This window comes from Mustelus asterias, unplaced genomic scaffold (genome assembly GCF_964213995.1).
Source record: "Mustelus asterias unplaced genomic scaffold, sMusAst1.hap1.1 HAP1_SCAFFOLD_2499, whole genome shotgun sequence".
NCBI classification, from domain to species: Eukaryota; Metazoa; Chordata; class Chondrichthyes; order Carcharhiniformes; family Triakidae; genus Mustelus; species Mustelus asterias.
The window spans coordinates 5,001-13,961 of record NW_027592444.1 but is presented as its reverse complement, the minus strand read 5'-3'; the positions used below and the strand labels follow the sequence as shown (position 1 = coordinate 13,961).

General features: G+C 54.2%; 1 long non-coding RNA gene across 1 annotated transcript; it reads right to left on the bottom strand.

The window, feature by feature from the left end:
• Positions 1-3,339: 3,339 nt before the first annotated feature.
• Positions 3,340-7,138, bottom strand: LOC144489752 (uncharacterized). Its single transcript, XR_013497043.1, has 3 exons — positions 7,058-7,138; positions 4,806-4,845; positions 3,340-3,460 (listed from the first exon to the last, which is right to left on the bottom strand). It is a non-coding gene; the product is annotated as an uncharacterized LOC144489752 (long non-coding RNA).
• Positions 7,139-8,961: the final 1,823 nt, after the last annotated feature.

Sequence of the window (8,961 nt, the reverse complement as noted above, 5' to 3'; positions counted from 1 at the left end):
CTTCACTGTAACACTCTGATATATCTCACTCCCCTCACTGTAACACTCTGATATACCCCACACCCCTCACTGTAACTCTCTGATATATCCCACACCCCTCACTGTAAAACTCTGATAAACCCCACACCCCTCACTGTAACACTCTGATATCCCCCACACCCCTCACTGTAACACTCTGATATATCCCACATCCCTCACTGTAACACTCTGATATATCCCACACCCCTCACTGTAACACTCTGATATATCCCACACCCCTCACTGTAACACTCTGATATACCCCACACCCCTCACTGTAACACTCTGATGTATCCCACACCCCTCACTGTAACACTCTGATATACCCCACACCCCTCACTGTAACACTCTGATATATCCCACACCCCTCACTGTAACACTCTGACATATCCCACACCCCTCACTGTAACACTCTGATATATCCCACACCCCTCACAGTAACACTCTGATATACACCACACCCCTCACTGTAACACTATGATATATCCCACACCCCCTCACTGTAACACTCTGATATACCCCACACCCCTCACTGTAACACTCTGATATATCCCACACCCCTCACTGTAACACTCTGATATACCCCACACCCCTCACTGTAACACTCTGATATACCCCACACCCCTCACTGTAACACTCTGATATACCCCACACCCCTCACTGTAACACTCTGATATACCCCACACCCCTCCCTGTAACACTCTGATATACCCCACACCCCTCACTGTAACACTCTGATATACCCCACACCCCTCACTGTAACACTCTGATATACCCCACACCCCTCACTGTAACACTCTGATATACCCCACACCCCTCCCTGTAACACTCTGATATACCCCACACCCCTCACTGTAACACTCTGATATACCCCACACCCCTCACTGTAACACTCTGATATATCCCACACCCCTCACTGTAACACTCTGATATACCCCACACCACTCACTGTAACACTCTGATATATCCCACTCCCCTCACTGTAACACTCTGATATATTCCACACCCCTCACTGTAACACTCTGATATATCCCACACACTTCACTGTAACACTCTGATATATCTCACTCCCCTCACTGTAACACTCTGATATACCCCACACCCCTCACTGTAACTCTCTGATATATCCCACACCCCTCACTGTAAAACTCTGATAAACCCCACACCCCTCACTGTAACACTCTGATATCCCCCACACCCCTCACTGTAACACTCTGATATATCCCACATCCCTCACTGTAACACTCTGATATATCCCACACCCCTCACTGTAACACTCTGATATATCCCACACCCCTCACTGTAACACTCTGATATACCCCACACCCCTCACTGTAACACTCTGATGTATCCCACACCCCTCACTGTAACACTCTGATATACCCCACACCCCTCACTGTAACACTCTGATATATCCCACACCCCTCACTGTAACACTCTGACATATCCCACACCCCTCACTGTAACACTCTGATATATCCCACACCCCTCACTGTAACACTCTGATATACACCACACCCCTCACTGTAACACTATGATATATCCCACACCCCCTCACTGTAACACTCTGATATACCCCACACCCCTCACTGTAACACTCTGATATATCCCACACCCCTCACTGTAACACTCTGATATACCCCACACCCCTCACTGTAACACTCTGATATACCCCACACCCCTCACTGTAACACTCTGATATACCCCACACCCCTCACTGTAACACTCTGATATACCCCACACCCCTCCCTGTAACACTCTGATATACCCCACACCCCTCACTGTAACACTCTGATATACCCCACACCCCTCACTGTAACACTCTGATATACCCCACACCCCTCACTGTAACACTCTGATATACCCCACACCCCTCCCTGTAACACTCTGATATACCCCACACCCCTCACTGTAACACTCTGATATACCCCACACCCCTCACTGTAACACTCTGATATATCCCACACCCCTCACTGTAACACTCTGATATACCCCACACCACTCACTGTAACACTCTGATATATCCCACTCCCCTCACTGTAACACTCTGATATATTCCACACCCCTCACTGTAACACTCTGATATATCCCACACACTTCACTGTAACACTCTGATATATCTCACTCCCCTCACTGTAACACTCTGATATACCCCACACCCCTCACTGTAACTCTCTGATATATCCCACACCCCTCACTGTAAAACTCTGATAAACCCCACACCCCTCACTGTAACACTCTGATATCCCCCACACCCCTCACTGTAACACTCTGATATATCCCACATCCCTCACTGTAACACTCTGATATATCCCACACCCCTCACTGTAACACTCTGATATATCCCACACCCCTCACTGTAACACTCTGATATACCCCACACCCCTCACTGTAACACTCTGATGTATCCCACACCCCTCACTGTAACACTCTGATATACCCCACACCCCTCACTGTAACACTCTGATATATCCCACACCCCTCACTGTAACACTCTGACATATCCCACACCCCTCACTGTAACACTCTGATATATCCCACACCCCTCACTGTAACACTCTGATATACACCACACCCCTCACTGTAACACTATGATATATCCCACACCCCCTCACTGTAACACTCTGATATACCCCACACCCCTCACTGTAACACTCTGATATATCCCACACCCCTCACTGTAACACTCTGATATACCCCACACCCCTCACTGTAACACTCTGATATACCCCACACCCCTCACTGTAACACTCTGATATACCCCACACCCCTCACTGTAACACTCTGATATACCCCACACCCCTCCCTGTAACACTCTGATATACCCCACACCCCTCACTGTAACACTCTGATATACCCCACACCCCTCACTGTAACACTCTGATATACCCCACACCCCTCACTGTAACACTCTGATATACCCCACACCCCTCCCTGTAACACTCTGATATACCCCACACCCCTCACTGTAACACTCTGATATACCCCACACCCCTCACTGTAACACTCTGATATACCCCACACCCCTCACTGTAACACTCTGATATACCCCACACCCCTCACTGTAACACTCTGATGTACCCCACACCCCTCACTGTAACACTCTGATATACCCCTCACTGTAACACTCTGATATATCCCACACCCCTCACTGTAACACTCTGATATACCCACACCCCTCACTGTAACACTCTGATATACGCCACACCCCTCACTGTAACACTCTGATATACCCCACACCCCTCACTGTAACACTCTGATATATCCCACACCCCTCACTGTAACACTCCTTATTTTTGAGTGTCTGAAGTGGAGACTGACCTTTGTCATCCCGGCCATCTTCTTGAGGAAGCTGACAGTGCGGAGAACACGCTTGCTGCCCCTCGATTCCAGGTCGATGTGTCCCTTCCCCTCTCCGTTGTAGGGCTCTCCTGGATCCTCACTGGGGACGTGGGAAAGACGCTGGTGTCAGATCCCGTTTCCATTGGGAGTGGCCCGGTGGGAGTCCCAGGCTTTGAGTTACCCAGCCATAGAATCCCTACAGTGCAGAAAGAGGCCATTCGGCCCATCGAGTCTGCACTGACCACAATCCCACCCAGGCCCTATCCCCGTATCCTCACATATTCCCCCTGCTAATCCCCCTGACACTAAGGGGCAATTTAGCACGGCCAATCCACCGAACCCTAACGTTTCGGACTGTGGGAGGAAACCGGAGCACCCGGAGGAAACCCACGCAGACACGGGGAGAACGTGCAGACTCCGCACAGACAGTGACCCGAGCCGGGAATCGAAGCCGGGTCCCTGGCGCTGTGAGGCAGCAGCGCTAACGACTGTGCCACCCGTCTGGAGTTAGGCTGGATGTCTGGGGGAGGGAGGGAGAGAGTGTGGAGTCTGTCTGGATGTCCCGGGGAGGGGGAGAGAGTGTGGCGTCTGTCTGGATGTCTGGGGGAGGGGGAGAGAGTCTGGAGTCTGTCTGGATGTCTGGGGGAGGGGGAGAGAGTCTGGAGTCTGTCTGGATGTCTGGGGGAGGGGGAGAGAGTCTGGAGTCTGTCTGGATGTCTGGGGGAGGGGGAGAGGGTCTGGAGTCTGTCTGGATGTCTGGGGGAGGGAGGGAGAGAGTGTGGAGTCTGTCTGGATGTCTGGGGGAGGGAGGGAGAGAGTCTGGAGTCTGTCTGGATGTCTGGGGCAGGGAGGGAGAGAGTGTGGAGTCTGTCTGGATGTCTGGGGGAGGGAGGGAGAGAGTGTGGAGTCTGTCTGGATGTCTGGGGGAGGGGGAGAGAGTCTGGAGTCTGTCTGGATGTCTGGGGGAGGGGGAGAGGGTCTGGAGTCTGTCTGGATGTCTGGGGGAGGGGGGAGGAGTGTGGAGTCTGTCTGGATGTCTGGGGGAGGGAGGGAGTCTGGAGTCTGTCTGCATGTCTGGGGCAGGGAGGGAGAGAGTCTGGAGTCTGTCTCGATGTCTGGGGGAGGGAGGGAGAGAGTGTGGAGTCTGTCTGGATGTCTGGGGGAGGGAGGGAGAGAGTGTGGAGTCTGTCTGGATGTCTGGGGGAGGGGGAGAGTCTGGAGTCTGTCTGGATGTCTGGGGGAGGGGGAGAGAGTCTGGAGTCTGTCTGGATGTCTGGGGGAGGGGGAGAGAGTCTGGAGTCTGTCTGGATGTCTGGGGGAGGGGGAGAGAGTATGGAGTCTGTCTGGATGTCTGGGGGAGGGGGAGGCAGCGTCTGGAGTCACTCTGGATGTCTGGTTCGAATATCTAACCAGCTAGAATGTTCTAGTTCCCCGGAATCTCTTACCTGAGTGTGGTCACCACGTCCTCTGCCCTCAGCCGACCGTCTGGAAGAGAAGAGGTGAAAAGGATGTTGTCACTGGGCAGGGTTCGAGGGGAATGGGGTGCGATGAGAAGGGGGCATGGTGGGACGGCGGTGGGGGGGGGTGAGACACCAGCAGAGGATCAGGAGGGGAAGTCACTGAGGTGACAGCGAGAGACGGTATCTCTCCGATCCGCTGCCCACGAGGCGACAGACTATTCAAACCCCTCCATCAATCCAGCGTCCCACCAACCTGTCCGCCCCCCCCCCTCTCTCTCCCCCGCCTCCCCCCACCCTGGGGGACTGCAGCCCAGTGGATAGCAAGATCCCACACACTCCCTCTCCTCCTCGGCTGCTCCGTTAGCTCGCTGAGGCAGACATTTGACAGGAAGTTGCTCTGTGAGTGACAGCAGTGGTCTGTGGCTTCACCACTTCCCGGAGCCTCTGTCTCTCTAATCCTCCTGACTGCTCGCTCTGGGGGGAGTCGGGGGGTGGTGGGGGGAGGCAGAGGCCGAGGGAGCGAGAGTGGCTCTGTGTGGTCTGGGATCGGGACACGGCCTTTAGATGCTCCCCCCGCCCCATCTCTCCTCCCCCAACAACAACGCTCCAAATCTCCTCTCTGCCTCGGCTCTGCGATCTGGGAATCCCTCTCCCGTCCCACCCTTCAGGCCCCTTCCCCACTCCAGGCGACAATCTATTCCCGAGACCAGGCCTCAAACCCCCTCCAGAGACCAGGCCTCACTCCCACTCCCGAGACCAGGCCTCAGTCCCACTCCCGAGACTAGGCCTCACTCCCACTCCCGAGACTAGGCCTCACTCCCACTCCCGACACCAGGCCTCACTCCCACTCCAGACACCAGGCCACACTCCCCCACTCCCAAGACTAGGCCTCACTGTCCCACTCCCGACACCAGACCTCACTCCCACTCCAGACACCAGGCCACACTCCCCCACTCCCGAGACTAGGCCCACTCTCCCACTCCTGAGACCAGGCCTCACTCCCACTCCAGACACCAGGCCACACTTCCCCACTCCCAAGACTAGGCCCTCACTCTCCCACTCCCAACACCAGGCTCATTCCCACTCCCGACACATGGCTTCACTCCCACTTCCGACACCAGGCCTCACCTCCCCCCACTCCCGAGACCAGGCCTCACTCCCACTCCCGAGACCAGGCCTCACTCCCACTCCCGAGACCAGACCTCACTCCCACTCCCGAGACCAGGCCTCACTCCCACTCCCGAGACCAGGCCTCACCCCCACTCCCGAGACCAGGCCTCACTCCCACTCCCGAGACCAGGCCTCACTCCCACTCCCGAGACCAGGCCTCACTCCCACTCCCCGAGACCAGGCCTCACTCCCACCCCCGAGACCAGGCTTTACTCCCACTCCTGAGGCCAGTCCTCACTCCCACTCCCGAGACCAGGCCTCACTCCCACCCCGACACCAGACCTCATTCCCACTCCAGACACCAGGCCACACTACCCCACTCCCCGAGACTAGGCCTCACTCTCCCACTCCCGAGACCAGGCCTCACTCCCACTCCCGAGACCAGGCCTCACTCCCACTCCTGAGACCAGGCCTCACTCCCACTCCTGAGACTAGGCCTCACTCCCGAGACCAGGGCCTCACTCCCACTCCCGAGACCAGGCCTCTATTCCCACTCCCGAGACCAGACCTTACTCTCCCACTTCCTAGACAACGCCTCACTCTCCCACTCCCGAGGCCAGGCCTCATTCCCCACTCCCGAGGCCAGGCCTCCCTCCCCTTCCCGAGACCAGGCCTCACTCTCAGTCCAGAGACCAGGCCTCAAAACCCCTCTCCCAAGACCAGGCCCCTCTCTCACTCCCGAGACCAGGCTTCCCTCCCCTTCCCGAGACCAGGCCTCACTCTCACTCCCGAGACCAGGCCTCACTCCGCTCCTGCTCCAAATATGATCCCACTCCGAACCCCGACTTGTCCGTGGAACCTGTTACTCCTAAAAGTCGGGAATACAATTTGCTTTTAATGTAAGGGCGGACAGATTAAGTCTCCGGATCCAGAACCTCCGGCCTGGGGAAGGACGGGGAGAGTCCCCGAGAGGTGGGGTGATGAATGGTGACCATACGGGACAGCGAGTGGGAGGGAGCGGGGTAGCGGGGGGGTCAAAGGGCATGCATAGCAGTCAATGCCTGACCATTCCGCAGTCAGGAAGTGAGGCCGGCCGCATGAGGGAGTGACCGAGAGCACGGACTCACAAACACAACCGTCCGACACCTCATCGAGCCCAGACACGGAATCTGCCCTGTCCCTGCCGACTCTGATCCCATGGAGATCCTGCGGGAATCCAGAGAGAGAGAGAGACAGAGAGAGAGACAGAGAGAGAGAGAGAGAGAGACAGAGAGAGACAGAGAGAGTGAGAGAGACAGAGAGTGAGAGAGACAGAGAGAGACAGAGAGTGAGACAGAGAGTGAGACAGAGAGACAGAGAGACAGAGACAGAGAGAGAGAGACAGAGAGAGAGAGACAGAGAGAGAGAGAGACAGAGACAGAGAGTGAGAGAGACAGAGAGAGAGAGACAGAGAGAGAGAGAGAGAGACAGAGAGACAGAGAGAGAGTGAGACAGAAAGAGACAGAGAGAGACAGAGAGACAGGGACAGAGAGAGAGAGAGAGACAGAGAGAGAGAGAAACAGAGAGAGACAGAGAGAGAGACAGAGACAGAGAGAGAGAGAGAGACAGAGAGACAGAGAGAGAGAGAGAGACAGAGAGACAGAGAGAGAGTGAGACAGAAAGAGACAGAGAGAGACAGAGAGACAGGGACAGAGAGAGAGAGAGAGACAGAGAGAGAGAGAAACAGAGAGAGAGACAGAGACAGAGAGAGAGAGAGAGACAGAGAGACAGAGAGAGAGACAGAGAGAGAGAGAAACAGAGAGAGACAGAGAGAGAGACAGAGACAGAGAGAGAGAGAGAGACAGAGAGACAGAGAGAGAGAGAGAGAGAGAGACAGAGAGAGACAGAGAGAGAGGTTAACGTTACAGTGACTGAGCGTTTACCAACACAATATACACAGAAACTAGAAGCAGGAGGAGGCCATTCGGCCCTTCCAGCCTGCTCCACCATTCATCTCAATCATGGCTGAGCATCGAATTCAATATCCTGATTTCCCCCCCCCCCCCCCCGCCCCATATCCCTCGATCTCTTCAGCCCCAAGAACGATATCTAATTCCTTCTTGAAATCACACAACGTTTTGGCCTCAACTACTTTCTGTGGGAGTGAATTCCACACATTCACCACCCTCTGGGTGAAGAAATTTCTCCTCACCTCAGTCCTAAAAGGTTTACCCCTTATCCTCAAACTCTGACCCCCTCGTTCTGGACTCCCCCCACCATCGGGAACATTCTTTCTGAATCTCCCCCGTTAGAATTTTCTAAGTTTCTATGAGATCCCCTCTCACTCTTCTAAACTCCAGTGAATATCATAGAGGTCAGAGAGGTTTACAGCATGGAAACAGGCCCTTCGGCCCAACTTGTTCCGCAGGGCTCTGTATTGGGACCTCTGCTGTTTGTGATTTATATAAACGATCTGGAAGAAGGTGTAACTGGGGTGATCAGTAAGCTTGCGGACGACACGAAAATGGCTGGACTTGCAGATAGTGAGGAACATTGTCAGAGAAATGGCAGATGGAGTTCAATCCAGATAAATGCGAAGTGATGCATTTTGGTAGAACTAATGTAGGGAGGAGCTGTACGATAAATGGCAGAACCATAAAGGGTGTAGATACACAGAGGGACCTGGGTGTGCAAGTCCACAGATCCTTGAAGGTGACGTCACAGGTGGAGAAGGTAGTGAAGAAGGCATATGGCATGCTTGCCTTTATAGGACGGGGCATAGAGTATAAAAGTTGGGGTCTGATGTTGCAGTTGTATAGAACGTTGGTTCGGCTGCATTTGGAATACTGCGCCCAGTTCTGGTCGCCACACTACCAGAAGGACGTGGAGGCTTTAGAGAGAGTGCAGAGAAGGTTTACCAGGATGTTACCTGGTATGGAAGGGCTTAGTTATGAGGAGAGATTGGGTAAACTGGGGTTGTTCTCACTGGAAAGACGGAGGATGAGGGGTGACCTAATAGAGGTGTATAAAATTATGAAAGGCATAGATAGGG